The sequence below is a fragment of the Dasypus novemcinctus genome, chromosome 12 (assembly GCF_030445035.2).
Source record: "Dasypus novemcinctus isolate mDasNov1 chromosome 12, mDasNov1.1.hap2, whole genome shotgun sequence".
NCBI classification, from domain to species: domain Eukaryota; kingdom Metazoa; phylum Chordata; class Mammalia; order Cingulata; family Dasypodidae; genus Dasypus; species Dasypus novemcinctus.
In genome coordinates this window covers 60,674,058-60,690,178 of record NC_080684.1, presented here as the reverse complement: position 1 = coordinate 60,690,178, position 16,121 = coordinate 60,674,058, and the positions used below count along the sequence as shown (strand labels likewise).

General features: G+C 36.7%; 1 protein-coding gene and 1 non-coding gene across 7 annotated transcripts in view; both read right to left on the bottom strand.

Annotated features, from left to right (window-relative positions):
- The window catches only part of NAV3 (neuron navigator 3), an 894,692-nt gene that overhangs the window by 113,792 nt on the left and 764,779 nt on the right, over nucleotides 1-16,121 (bottom strand). The window lies entirely within an intron of this gene.
- Nucleotides 5,000-5,141, bottom strand: LOC111759038 (small nucleolar RNA SNORA15). The gene has a single exon (XR_002793135.2). It is a non-coding gene; the product is annotated as a small nucleolar RNA SNORA15 (small nucleolar RNA).

Sequence of the window (16,121 nt, the reverse complement as noted above, 5' to 3'; positions counted from 1 at the left end):
AGAAAATGCTTTAGAAAATATAATAAGGAAGGGTTACTAGTTTAAGGAGTTTGACAGGGGACATCTGGCACAGAGTGCACCTGCGGCAGGCTTCGAGGGAGTGTGTGAGGGCTTATCTTGTCATAGCATGTTATAACAGTGGGTGGAGACCCATACAATGAGCAGGAAGGTGTTAAACCCACATCCTGGGATGCTCTCAAAGAGAGGGCAGGGTGTTGCTCAAGAGCATGGGTGGCTCCCAATGGGGGAGGACAGACTAGCATGTCAAGCCATCAGCATTGTTGCAAGTATCTATGAAGCTTGTCCTTCAAGCAGTGAAGCTTGGTTGTCACTGTGGGTCCCAAGGGAAGGGGGAGAGAGGAATAGAATAGATGGAAGAGGGGTTAACTAGGAGGCACTGGAAGTGTTCTGCATGATCATGCAATGATGGATACAGGCCATGTTAAATTTCACCAAAGAGTTATAAAGTATATAGTCTAAAATGTAAACCATAATGTAAACCATACTGTAACCAAAAGTTTACAAAAGTATACAGTCTAAAATGTAAAACAAAATGGAACCATGTTAGTAGTTATATTTCAATATCTGTACATCAGATGCAGAAAAAGTAACATCCACATGTAAAAAGATCATTGCTGGGGAAAAGGGTTTGATCTTGGGTATATGGGAGTCCCCTATATTCTATATGTAACTTTACTGTGACCTAAAACTTTTTTGAAGACATAATGAAAAAAAAAAATGTAGACACTGAGGAAGAAATGGAAGAAACCACCTTGCCATTGTACATACAGGGCAATACCTATTACAGTGATGAAAGGCAAAATGTCAAAAAAAATTTTTATGATAGTTTTCATTTTTTAATACCCCAATTTATTTTTACTTTTAGTTTTTCTAAATTATTATGCATTCTATTTCTAATATTTATAAACCTATCATTACTATTTCATTTTCCCACTAACTGAAATTGGCAATATATTAGGCTTCATTTTTGAAGAAGTTTTGGATCATAGACGGGTTCAACTATGGCAGGAGAGGAGCACTGGTGTGGGGTGTCATTGATGCCTGGGTGGGAGGGAGTTCTCCAGGGCATGCATATAGGGTATAAAGGTATGTTTGTATGTTCCTTGGGTATTGACATATTGGGCAGAGTTTCACACAACAAATGAGGGAGTGCTGAGTTCTCATTCCAGGGAACTCTGTCTCACTCTTCAATGGAACAGCAACAATCCCCCAAATATAAGGGCAAAGACCAGTAAAGAAGGATGGCTCAATGATGGGCCCTTGATAGTGATGACTATGCTTATGAGCCTGTGTATTGGAAATTTCAACTTGGCCTGGAGCTGCAGGATGCCTAAGAGATACCTCCTGAGAGCCTCCATGTTGCTCAAATGTGGCTACTTTCTAAGCCAAACTCAGCATGAAAATGTTATTACCTTCCCCCCAGCAAGGAACATGACTCCTGGAGACAAGCCTCCCTGGCACCAAGAGATTACTCCCAAGCTCCAGCTGGTGATACAACTAGAAAAAGGCCTTGAATAAAAGGGGGAAATAGTATAGACAAATGAGTTTATATGACTGAGAGACTTCAAAACAAGTTGGGATGTCATCAGAGGTGTTGCGCTTACACGTCTCAGCAGGATCTCAGTGATAGCTGAAGTAGATACAATCCCAGCTAGCGGTGCTCCTAAAGGCTAAGGAGACAGTCAGGTCCTATGGCCACGGCAGATGGCTCTGGAGTTCAGTGCCTTGCCAGTGGGCCCTACTTTGGAATTTGTGCTCCTGAGTATGATGCAGTTGGACTCAGATGTGACCTCTCCATGCATGCCTCTTCTATTATGTTTACTGAACCTGTTGGCACTGGGGTTGGTGTATGCAGGAAACTTGAATCTCTGGACTGTCCATATGCCAGCTGGCCCTGAACCTCGGCAGAGTTGCAACGTCTACTCTCCAGTTCACTGGATTTAACCAGGTCAGCTAACAGGGAGGCGACGATGGTCAACCAGCATACCAGGGAACCGAGAGAGCCTACAACTGCAAGCAGGAGAATCCCATCCATCAGCTATGTGGGATCTAAGCCCCCTCTTGATTTAGGGATGGGGTGGATATCACCATCTGTAGCAGTTTGATATTATTGATGAATTCCAAAAAGAAATATTGGATTATGTTTGTAAACTGGTCTTTTCCTCTGGGCATATGAGCTTATATGGGATTATATTGATTATATTATCAGTAGGGCACTAAGCACCCACTCCTTAGTGGGTGGGGACTCGCAGATAAAAGACATGGCAAAGAACAGAATTGAGGTTTTTTGTTGTTGGAGTTTTGATGTTGGAGTTTGATGCTGAAGCTTTAAGCCAGAGCCCCAGGAAGTAAGCTCACAGAGGAAACAGAAGCAAGCCCCTGGAAGAAAGGAACCCAGGAAGCCTGAACCCTCATAGACGTTGACAGCCATCTTTCTCCAACACATGAAAATAGACTTTGGTGAGGGAAGTAACTTATACTTATGGCCTGGAATTTGTAAGCTCCTACCCCAAATAAATACCCTTTATAAAAACCAACCGATTTCTGGTATTTTGCATCAGCACCCCTTTGGCTGACTAATACACCATCCCAGGGTTCTGAGGATAGAGGAATAAAATATAGATTAGAGTGGACTTACTGGTATTCTATCATAGAATTATTGTGACTCTAGCAATGGAAGAAATGGTATCAATGATGTGGAGACAGCGGCCATGTTAGTTGCTGAGGGCAGGGAGAGGGAAGAAGAGGTATGATATGGGGGCATTTTATGGACTTAGCATTGTCCTGAATGATATTGCAGAGACAGATGCAGGACATTATATATCCTGCCATAACCCACTGGATGGACTGGGAGAAAGTATAAACTACAATGTAAAATATAATCCATGCTGTGTAGCAGTGCTCAAAAATGTATTCGTCAAATGCAATAAATGTGCCACACTGATGAAAGAGGTGTTGATGTGGGAAGAGTGGGGGGTAGGGTGGGGAGTGGGGTATATGGGAACCTATTATGTTTTTTAATGTAACATTTTGTGTGATCTTTTTATGTATCACACAAAATGTATCACAAAAGATACATTTTATGTATCTTTTTAAAAAAAAGATAATAAAAGATTTTAAAAAGTATGCTTGAACACTGCTAGATTACTTTACTACCCACTAACATAGCTTTGCTCTCATCAAAAAAAAAAAAAAGTTAAAACAACATAAAATGGAGAGTCAAATCCTACCCAGTTTACTACACTACCTCCTAACAACCCATTTTTTAGTTGTGCATTGCAATTTCATTTGTAATATATGGGTGCTTTGGAATTCTTTCTGGATGTATAAAATAACTCCCAAACTCATCAGTGAAGTACAGGACAGAATATACTTGTGATTGGCAACATATTCTTTAAGGCTAGAAGTTTGGTTCTTAAAATTAGATGATATTTGTCAAGATCCATTACAAAATCAGTTCTCACAGAAGAGTTATGTATTTTGGCAGCTTAGTAATGAAATCCTCGATTTCAGTGAGATCAACAGAAGCATTTTTAGAAAATCACTCCCAGACCTGAAGTTAATTTCTTCTAATTCTACAATATCTGCAAGCCTTGTATTGGAGTCTGGGTTTTAATCAGCCCTGCAGCACCACCAAATGATTAGTGAAACTTAATAAATAAATAAACACCAAAACCCATTTGATAGGAAAACTACAATGAAGCATAAAAGAACAATATGGGATACAGGCTCCAAAGTACACATTTTTTCATTGACAATTTACAAGACTTCATAGACAGTTAATACAAAAAAAGGAAGAAGTGTTGGTTCATAAAGGGAATCTTCATCACTAAAGATTATTTGATTCTTTGTTCACTAATATGAAAGACACCAAGTGATATTACTGTTATCCCAATTCACAGGTGATGGCATATCTCAATAGAAATAGTTGAGGAAAAGACAAAATGCACAGTGAAGTGGGCTACAGAAATACTGACAGTGGAATGGATATATTTCCAAATTGTTAATTGTAGCCAAATTCTAGGGAATACCTTTGTCTGTTACTTTAAACTAAGTGGAATGCTCTCTCAACCATGTTTAAGACCTTGAAAATTTTTCATTACCATCTGACTTCTCATTAAACATAAACGCTTAGGACAGGGGGAGTGGCTATGGCTCAATCAGTTGGGCTCCCGTCTACCACTGGGTTCATGTCCGGGGCCTCCTTGTGAAGGCAGTCTCACCTGCACACTGCAGAGAATCACCTGGACCACAGGTGCCGCAGAGCGCCAACTCAGCAAGGTGACACAACAAAAAAAGGGAGACAAGCAAAAACACAGAAGAGCATGCAGTGAATGGACACGGAGAGCAGACAGCAAGCAAGCTGCAAAGTGGGGGAGAGGAAATAAAATAAATAAATACAGACACAGAAGAATGCACAGTGAATGGACACAGAGAGCAGACAGCATGCAAAAAGCCATAAGGGGGAAGGGGAATTAAAAAAAAAAAAGCTTAGGATGGGTTCTTAACCAGACCCTTGGGGGTTTGTGGACAGATTTCAGAGAATCCATGAACTTGAACTGAAAAAAATGAAGTTATTATCTATTTTCTCTGACCTCTAACTGAAATCTAGCATATCCTTCACTTATGAATGTATACAATAAAAAAATTGTAGTAGTATTCATTTCACCTGACCGGCAAAGAGATCTGTGGAACAAAAAAGGTTAACAACCCCTGGCTTAAGAAGATAAAGGTAAAGGTATCAATATATTCCAAATAGCCCCTCATAATTTTACTAGGATAAAAATATTGGAAGCAATAAACACTCATGCTGTTCAGCCATACTTTTGCAAGGAACGAGAAGTGGGTATCTGGGTGTAATGAATCTATAAATAAACATACACAAAGTGCTGTATACTCTTTATGATTGAATTTAATCTTACCTGCAGTTTTTATATAATTGACTAATAATATAAATTGCTGATATTCTTTTTTTTAAATTTGTGTTCGGCTTTAATAATGATATATGCTATGAAGAAAATTTAGTACACCATCACAATAATTTTAAAGGGAAGACTATATTTTGGCATGGTGTCTGGCTGTATAGACTACTGATAAAAGAACACAGTATTTGGCCACACCTTCAGATATTCTTGTTAATTTGTCTTAAAAAATTTTAACACTAGCAAATACAGAAAACATGCTGCAGGAAAAGACTTCAAATAAAGCAAAGGTAAACAAAGCCCAGAGTTAAGGTTTTCTTTTATGTAATTCTGTTAACAATATACATAATACCAATTCAGTCTTTAAAATTTGTCAATGCTATCTGGACATTTTACTGACATAACCTTATTTAAACTTCTCAACAATCTCATAAGGTAAATGCTATTGCTATTATTTTGCTGAGAAGGAAACAGACTTAGAAATAACTTGTCCAATTTCAAAGAGTTATAAAATAGCTGAGCAGGAACATAAACAGACTCCTGAACCTGTGCTTTTAATCTCTAGGTCATATTGTTCTCTGATTAATTCATAGAACTTTGAACCCTGATGCTGAATGAGTCTGGATGACTTAATAGTGGATCACAATCTACATTTTTATCACAATGCATTTTACTCAGCAGTTGAGTTTGGCTTTTTTTTTTTGGTAATTTGTGATAGCCACTCTGGTTCATAGAGATGTATCTTTTCATCATCCTTTGCCAAGATGTAGGTGTTCACAAATGATCTCTTCCTGGCTCCATTCAAAATCTCTACCCCTGACCTTTCTCCCAAGTGCTAGTTTTCCATTTCAAATTGCCTGCTTTACATCTCCTCCTGGATGTTCAGCCCCCACACAATATGTTCCTTACTGAACTCATCTTATTTCTTCCCAAATTTATCCTTTCTATTAGATTTTCTTTTCTGGCTATCATTTCTACAATACTTCAGAGGATGGAAAGTACTTTGAATCTTCCCTGCTATAATTTGCATTATTGTTCATAAATATTCTATCCCTATTTTTTTGTGTGTGTGGGTATACACGTCTACCCCATTGATTTGATCTTGGCCACATTATGTGCTTTGGCCAATGGAACATGAACAGATGTGCCAAATGGCACATCCTTTAATGGGTAATACAAATTTCTACCAGCTCTCATGCCTTTTTCCTCTACTTCAAGAACAGAGACCTCAAATAAAGCCTGCTCCTGCAGTTTGGGTCTAGGAATGAGAAAATGGGTAAAGGAAAGCCTCAGCAGCTACCACAGAGCTCTGATATACATGTAAAAGGGAGAAATGTTTTTTATTGTAAGCCACTGGTATTTGGGGTTATTTGTTGTTATTGCAAATCTGGCTCTTCTTTATTACCTTCATCAGGACATCAAATCACTTGTTACTTTGTATAAATTTTATATCTGTAAAAATCTTCTATCCCTTCCTTTCTCTTTTTTTTAATACCACCACCACCCTAATTAGGTTAAATATTACCATCCCTTTGATTATTGTAATTCCTAATGCATATAGTTTTTCTTTTATTTTTGCTCTAGTTTCTCTTCTAGGAAGATGACTTTACCTCAAGTGAAATGTGATAAATTCTTTGCCCTATTCAAATAACGTAAATGGCTCTACAAGGGGCAAAAGTAATCAGCTATATCGAATAGCATTGATAGATCAAGTCAGAAAAAGAATTAGAATTTACCACTAGACTTACCAACATGTGTTTGTTATTAATGAAAGTCACTGGTAATTTTAATAAGAAAGTTTTATGACCTTTGTAAGAACAATTTTGAAAGAGTAATGTGGTGGAAGCCTGAATGGAAAGGATTCCAGAGAAAGTAGGAAGAAAAGACTGGAGATAGCAAGATAATTTAAAACATTTTTTCAAGAGTTTTTATATAAAGGAGAGAAGAGAAATAAAGTAGTGCCTCAAAGGGAATATGGAAATAAGGAGGTTTGTTTTATTTTGTCTTATTTTGTTTATGGTGAGAGAAACTTGAACAGGTTGATGTACTGATGGGAAGAATCTTGTGGAGACAAAAAAATTTGATAATGCAGGACAGTTTGGAGATAACTGAAGCTATAACCTTGAGAAGGAGAGAGGTTATGGAATCCAGTGCTTAAATAGAGTGTTTGGACTTGGATAGTAGTTGAGACAGTTCCTACATTGCAACAAGGGGTAAGGCAAACGTAAATATTAGCTGGGTGGTAGAGTGATATATGTATTGCTTCCATTTCTCAGTTAAATGGGAAGCATGCAAACTGGGAATGAGGATGGGAGGAAAGGATTAGAAGTTAGAGAAGAAAAAAGATGGTGTGTGATGGTTATTAAGAGAATGAAAGACTAAGAGGACTAGGGAAAATATGGCATTGCTGGGCACTCTAGGAACCTACTTGAGGTTTCTGGTAGTGAACTTACCATGAAATCAGTCTTCATGGATTCTGAATTGTCCTGAATTCATATTCAACTGGGCAGGTGCAGAGCAGGGAGAATGTTAGATGTAAATAGGGTTCAGGCTTTGCCAGTCAAATAGGCAAAGGGAGAAAGGGGCAGTGGAGTAGAGGGGGTATGTAAGGAAGTGAAATTTTGATAGGTCATGGAATATAAGCTGTGTAAAGACTGTAAGGACAGAGGGAGGGTGTGGAATGCTGACATGTTAAGGATCAGTGGACTGCAGGAATTGGTAGGATTATATTGCTGTTAAACCTAGGATAATAAAGGGAGTGAGCTAGAAAATAGGATTGGTTATTGGAAAGTAGAATGCTCAAAATTATTTCAATGGGAAGGGTGAAGTTTTTATTAATGGCATGTTCTGGGGTATGACCTTAGGGGTATGTGGTTAAGAAAGAACAGAGAACAAGAACATTGCAGGGTAAGGTATCAAGGTCTGAGAAAGTAAGCTATTGGAAGGAGTATGTGAATACTGATTTCCTAATGATTTATGATAGGAGTGGTGTGAGAAATAGAGACACAAAAACAAGGGCTAAAAACTTGAAGAATGAGGGAGAGTGATTTAAAGTTCTTGGGATGACAAAAGCAAGGTGCAACAGGTAGTCTCAACAGTTAGGGCTTCAAAACTGGGTATTTTAGGGAGTGGGGAATGAAAACAGTTTAGAAGAAGGAGGATGTTCGACCCACCTTCAGGTCCTTTAGTAGGACTGGTATGGGACAGGGTTGCAGGGGATGGGAGACCTCAGGAGAGAGGCAGCTTTCAGTGAAAGGAAGAGGGGGAAGGACATATTTCAAGAAGAGATTAAAAATAGGGGTGATTTAATTGACAGTGGATCTTGAATTCTAAGGAACCCAATGGGAGGAGTCCAGGTATTGGAAAGATATGGAATACGCAGTTTATGAAAGAGGATTTCAGGAACTATGGCATGAGAATATGGGGACGAAAGAGACCTTGTTAAGGTAATGACATATGATGTATTCTCTTGAAAGTTTGATACATGGAACAACACAATTTATAAACCAAATATCTTTTGTTAAAATGCTAACAGTAGGAGAACTATATCACACATTGCTTTTGCTTAATGAGATGAACAGAAATCACAGGCAGTAAAAAAAACACAATTTCAAAGCGTTGAACAAATAACCCGTTTCCCCCAGTTAAAACTTACCAAAATTTTTTTTAAAAAGTTGACTAATATGAAAGAACAATTTGTTCTTAAAATATATATTCTGATAGTTATTTTTAAAATGATCATTAATTTGGTAAAGTAATTCATCAGCTCCTACATTTATATTAGAAAATGTGCCAGTACCAGGGAAAGATAAATTAAATAGCACTCGGGGAAACATCTAGCTAACTTTCTTATCTTTAGGAAGGTTCGTATTTTTTGATGAGAAATGATCTCTGTGGTATGGTCAGAGGTGGAAATCTATGGTATGGTTTACAAAGGGAAAAGTACAGGAGAATGTGCAAGGCTCATCCCCAAGGATGCCTCACCTCACGGAGATGACAGGTCGGCTAGGCTCTTCTCTCGGGAAAGGGAGAAACATCATTTCCACACAGAAATAATAACATAGAGCCTCAGTCAAGCCTCTCTCACACTTCCAGATCTGCCCCTACCAGATTACCAGATTTCCCATGTTGTTAACTAGGACCAGATCAGGGTTTGGTAGGTGGGCCAATAAAATATATAAGGTTGTGGGAAGAAAATAGTCCAATTCAGTCACAAAGGTTTAAGAGAGGAAATGTCAAGAGATGCTAAGAGTAAATGATTGAGCAAGAGACTGCCAGCAAGATTGTCTGAGGGCAGCTGAGGTGCATCAAAGGCAGAGGCATTTCCCTACTCATCTCCTGTAAAGGGTCACAATCACCACTGTGCTGCGTACCAAGTCTGCTCTCTGCCGTGGGCACACTGTGAAACTTGCAGTGCTGAGTTAACAGGCTGATTAGTTGTACCAATACATGGGGAATAATAAAAAGCCATGCTAGTGTCTGTTGACTCTGACTGAAACAGATCCTTTCAAGAAAAGAATATTCCTGTGAGTCTAAATTCTCAATTTCATTCTTTCTGAATATATAATTCTATATAGTTCATGATATACTGGAGCTTTGATAACAATATAAACAAATGAATGTTTTATATACACATTAAACCAAGAGTCATGCACCATTAGGTTTTTCTCCTAGAGAAAAAGAAAATTCTGACTCCTCTATTTCCTGCTTTATTGCTTTTCCTTTGCATACTTGCTAGCTTCTCATATGGATACAATCTCTAAAATATACTGGACTCCATTTGTGATTGCTAAATTGTCTGTGGTTGACAGGATTTTGAATGAGTCTATTTCTTATTATCTGGAGCATGTACTCAGCTAAATAAAGTCAAAAGGCAAATGAGTTTAAGATAATTAGATGGTGCTGGTAGTACCTGCAGTATGCACTTGACTTTCATGATTAACTCTGCATTGAAGACTACATAGATCATTATATTTTGCAAAACAGCATCATAGCAGAGAAGTGTCCAAGGTACCTAGTGACCTCCATTATCAACTTCATCATTATTATCTTATCAAAAATAAATGGTCCAATATCTTGGAAAAACTCCAAAGCAGCAGCTGATTAAACATTATGATTTATTTTAGATAGAAATTAAACTGTACTGGGAAAAAAGTGAAATCTAAATGTCATCATCAATACTGACACCCATTGGGTTAATGAGTTCCTGTCATTACAGTAACAATGGGAATTAAGATTTTAAGAAAGTTATCTCTTGAAAGTGTGGTGATAAATACTTTAGTTCAAAAAGCACATTTATGCAAGTGAAAATGTATTTTAAAAGGCATGTTGCAAAGAAGAAAACATTTCAAAGTTAAGTTGAGGCTCACTCTACACAGCACACAGACAATTTTTGAAAGGTTTCCGAAAGGTGTTTAGAAAATGTGAGGTCTACTCTGTTCTTGTGGCTCGCTTGCCAAGGGGATGCGATACTCTCATTTTCTGCTTTCTACTGAATTTTGCACCTTTATACACAACCCACACCAGGAGAGTACTATACTTATGAGAAGTATCCTTTTTTAGTAAAATCATTACCAGTACCCTTCCCCCAAACTATTCTATGTGACTTTCAAGAAAGCCCATGCAGATACAGTCTGAAATTCTCTAGCCTACATAATGGAGGTAAAAAAAAAAAAGGTTCAAAGCCATTAAAACCTACACAAAACACATTTAGTAGGGTAAATGTATTAACTCTTCACGCTTCAGTTGCCTCATTTGTAAAATGCAGAATAGAGTATCGTCAAGTAAGATACTTGGCACAGCATTTGGCACACAGTTAGTTAAATAAATACAAATCTGCGTCCCTTTCTCTCCTGGCTGGGTAGGGGGGAGAACAGCCATCACTGACCATGCCTGAAGAGACTGAAACATTACCTAGTAGCCAGGCATGATCACTTTCCCAGGGTTCTCTTTGGAGACGGTTCCATTCTGCCCATAAGAATACAGAGTATCTAGCCATTCTCCAACTAATTCAAGAAGTCTCATATTTGTTTTCTTATTTGTAAAGAAGTGAGAGTTTAAAAAATTACCTCAGTACTTTCTTCTGTGAAGAAAAGGAAAAAGAATTGTACCTGACACTGTATAAGATACTTGTAATAAATTATCTTGTATATTCTTTATAATAGTTTTAGTAATGTAGATCTGTGATTATAAAATAGATATCAAATAACAAATAGCAAAAAATACCGCCTCTTTTGCTGATAAAAATATCACCAGCCTTGAAAATATTGGATGGATCAATGTCAGGTTAAATAAAATCTCAAAGAGATATGGCAATGTGTGCTTTTTAAAAAAGCATTTCTTTCAAACTTGATGATTATGGACTTATTTTTCCCAAAGACATTTTTCAGGTAATCAACCCATAAATCTAAGTCTTTATATATGAAAATCTCACCCACCCTACATTGGGAAAAAACATCACTTTAGAATTCCTGTGCTAACCCATTGTTGCACTGGATACAAGGCTCTATGGCATGTCAGCTCAGCATGCTGTGACAATTAAATAAAGGAATGACACTTACTAACATCAAGGCATATTCACAGCTGGGGATTTCAAATGACAGTTTTATTTTAGAGTTCAATCTGACTACACTTTGGACACCAGAGGGTGTTAATTGTCTGTGAGCCTTTGTTCTTGATCTATTTAAGGAATCACAGAGTCAATGGCTATTAAAATCCAGCAGACGATTGGTTAGAAATATGATCAAAATTATTTTTTCCTTATAATAGGATTTTTCTAAATTGCTGTTCAGTTGATAAAGAGATTAAATATTCAGATGAAGATACTATTTCACAATTTCTTCTGGGCATTTTGTAGAGTTGGGACAGTAAGTCTTATAGGGTCACCTTTCCACTGTCTCAGTACTGTCCTCTATTGTCATGCTTCAGGGTATTGAGAGAGAAGCTAAAGCTTTCACTTGAGAAGGATAGAAATAGGTAGACACAACTCCCATATTTTTTATTTTAACCTTCTGATAGAAAGAGTTTGATGTAGTCCAAAGAGAACCAGAATAAAACGTCCGGGCTAAAGTATTAGCCCTGTAATAGGAATCCACATACTATGTCACCAAACTAGGGGTCAAATCCATAAGCTAAGCAAGTCTTTTGTATATCCTGTGAGCTAAGAATGGTTTTTACAATTTTAAATAATTGGAAAAAAAAGGTGGCAATTTTTTTTCTCTCTCTTATTAATAGAGTGCTTACTTAATAGCCTTGATTTTGCCTCTTATTCCACTAAATACTTATATCTGGCCCTTTATAGAAAATGTTTGCTGAATCCTGGGTTGGATAAAAATCAAGCTGAGTTCAGTTCTAACTTCACTATTTAATTATCTGCAGTTTACTTATTCAAGCTTTCATATTTTTATTTGTAGAATAGGGTTTTTAGCAACTTGGCTGGCTTCACAAAATTCATATCAAGTTATAAAGAATAAACGAATGTTAAAAAACTTAAGTATAAATGTCTATGCAAATATAGTGTAGTTTTTAAAAATATATTAAATTAAAAATATTAAAAATTTAAAAATCTATAGTTTTAGGTCACAATTTTTTAAAACTTAGTTGGGAGAGTTGTGATTTTTTAGATGCATGTTGAAACATACCAACAGCAAACTTTCCTAAGGGAATTACCACTGGCTCTCCTAGTATTGCTTTGCTACTTAAATTTCTGGTTTGAATGTCTTGGTCAAATATTTTTTCAAAAAAATCACCAGGTTGAAATCCTTGAACTTCTTAAATTGACAGAAGTAAAAAGGAATATTTCAGATAGTATGGTTTTGCGAGACGTTGATACTTAATAAATTCTCCTCCATTATGCCTTCAAATGTCAACACACCTATCTACATTAAATAAACAACTTTCAATAAGATAAAGCATTTCTTTCACTCAGTGATTCATTCCCTCATTGCTTCATTTAATAAACATTTATTGAACACTACCAGGGTATCAGGCTATGTACTAGCTGCTAAGAATATAAAACTAGTTCAGACATGGAATTAATTCTTTCAGTCCAATGTGGAGAGCATTATGATACAAGGATGTATATGATGCAATGGGATTTCAGAAACCATAAATTTTGTGTGAAGAATTGCATTTGGCACTGGGGTACAGGGATGAATAAGACACAGTCCTTCTCCTATGATATTTTACAAGTTACTGGGCTAGGCACATAAAAGAGATTCCTCAAAATAATATGGTAAATTATAAGACTGAAATACACCTAGTGCACTGAGAAGGGACATTGAGCCCACTATAAGGTTTTGAAGGAAGTTTACAGAAGAAACAACATCTGAACTGAGTTTTAGAGGATGAGTAAGTTACAACTGGAAGATTAAACGGGTATTCCAGGGATAAGCAAAGGCACAGAACAGCAGTTTTTTGGCAGGGTGGAACTACAAGTAGTTCATCATTTTCACAGCATAAACTGTAGGTCTTGTGAGGCAAGAAAGTGGTGGGCCAGAAGCCAGAATTCCCAGGTATGGAATAGAAGAAAGGAAGCAGTAGAGACAGGTGCATGGGACTTCCATGGTTTGAGCATGTTAAAATGGAAGGATGGATTTAGGCAGTTAAGATATTACTTTGGCCCTGGTGATTGGCTCAGAAATGGGCATATGATCTAACCTATTTGATCTAAGTGACTTTTAGAAATCAGCAGGGGTTTGCTTTTGCCCACTGGACCTAAACCTTGAATTAGGTGCCCTGGGAGTTTGTTACAATGAGAGGAGACTCTGACATTCAAGTCAACTCATGCAAAATATAATAGCCAAGGCAACAGAAAAGGGGAAATGGGTACTATTATCTCCAGTCACATCTAATTCAGAGCTACCTATGAACTTTTTTGTTATGGGAATGATGCAAATTTTTGTTTCTTTATGTCAGTTTTCATGTGATTTTTCTGCAACTTACAATCAAGAGCAATTATGCGATCCAAGTAGGGGGAAAAATGTGGACATCTCAATGTTTATTATGCAATGGTCATATAATTATCGTGTTTTCAGTCCTCACCTGTGCCATGTGTTCCATCCAGATTCCCTTTCTTCTTACTCTCCTCCAATCTTGCTAGTGTGGGAAAGGGTCTGTTGCCCAGTTTGTCCATTTGGGTTGGGGATCTAGGGAACTGCTTCTTAAAAAGGAATTTAATCCAATTCCTCCTGTTTTTATTTCATATTCATTCCTACATCCCAAGGCAACTGATCCTAAAGTTCCCCAGCCTTTTGGAGCTCTTATGGCATAAATTAGATCGCTTCTTGGCTTTTCCCACAGTGTGCTCAGTGCTGTCTTGGGGCTGCTAGAGAAGCTACCATGCTTGTACTGTCTTGTCACTTTCACAGTTTTGTTGCTATTGTCTCTTCTTCTGTACTCTGGCCCTTATGAGTTTATTATTATTATTTTTTAATCTTTTCACTAGCATATTTGTTAGGTTTCATGAATAAGTGGAACCAGTAATATCTCTGCCATAAAAATCAACTATGCAAACATAATATTTACTTGTCAATTAGAATTTGATCAGTGTGTCTTGGTTTGTATTGGGATCAAAAAGTTCTAACCACCAGCAAATCAAACTGGAGGGAGGTCAGGGGACAATCAAATTACTTTAGTCAAAACTGAAACTGAAAAAGATTTCAAAATAAGCAAAATAATATTTATGACATTATTTGTAACCTGGGTTTAAATCCCAGTTCTGATATTTAATAAGAGTGTGACCTTGAGCAAGTTGTTCAATTTCTTTGAGCCTTGGATACCTCGTGTGCACAAAGCAGATAGTTATAATACCAAACTTAGAAGGTTGTTATGAGAATTAAATTAATATATGTAAAATACTTAGAACTATGTCTGGCATCAGCTAGGCCCTCACTAGGGAGACTATCATATTTTCATTTTTCCTTAGAAAATATGTGGGCCATCAAGTAGAAATGGCTAATAAAACTGATTGGGGGTGGAGTAAAAGACAATATTACAGAAGCAAATGTTAAATATGAAAGAAAAACAAATGATAGAGTTTTGTTCTGTAAGAAACCAGGAACCTCTGCATATTTAATTAGCCTTGAAGATGAAATATTATTTCAATCAATAGTGGTTACTATCTATCCTGTTAGCAGGAAACAATGGCTGATACATTTTTAAATTGCAACAAATTCATGAAGTGTAAAAGCTTACAAAAACCTTAGCACAAACTTGAAATGAAAAAAAATCTTAAATCCTAGAACTTTATCTTAAAGAAGGAAATTTATATGGAAAAATAAAATTCCAAATTTACATGTATATATATTTACACCCACATATACACACAGAGACATGCACAAGCATATAAGTGAAGCATTTTCTTCTAATAGAGCCAAAATTCTATTTTTTTTTACAAGTAAATATATGGATATAAGCACACAGAGAAAGTAAGGTCTGCTAAAGACTGCCAATAAAATCAGAAATTTGATGGATGTCTTCAATTTAGTGGTTGATTTACTAACTCCTTAAATAAAATTTATTCCATGTGGTAGAACAGCATGCAGTCATTAAAGGTCTTAGGTAAGATAATCTTTAATGGTATGTGGTAATGTGCATTATATACCATTAAGTGAAGAAAGCAGAATACAAAATTGTATCTCTGTTGTATAAACAGAGAAGTTGGACAAGACTGAAGGGATATATATCCCAGCAATATTTCTGGTTGCCTTAAAGTGGGAGGATTATGGATTATTTTTTATATTCTTCCTTATACTTTTCTGCATTCTGGGAATTTTTCTCAATAATCACAATTTTTTTAATAATAAGAAAATAATCAATTTAGAAAATAAACACTCATTTGTAAAGAAAACACTTTCATTTAGCACTTATTTGAAACAATCACATGGAAGCTCTGTTAACCCTTGAAAATATCCAGTCTACTGAACATAATTTTAACTCTTTCAAACACAAATTAAGTAAAGCAAGAAAAAAAGAATATAAGCAGTGCACATATTAATACGACTCTAATAAATCCATGCCACCCACTCTGTACAGCCAGAGTGAGGAAGATGTAGGATTTAACTGCTGCCAGCCAGAAGCCCTCATTTTAATGATCCCAAGTTGAATGTCTCACCCCTATTAAAAAAGAATTCATCCTCAGTACTGAGTTGCCTTATTAAAAAAGAATTCATTAGTTAC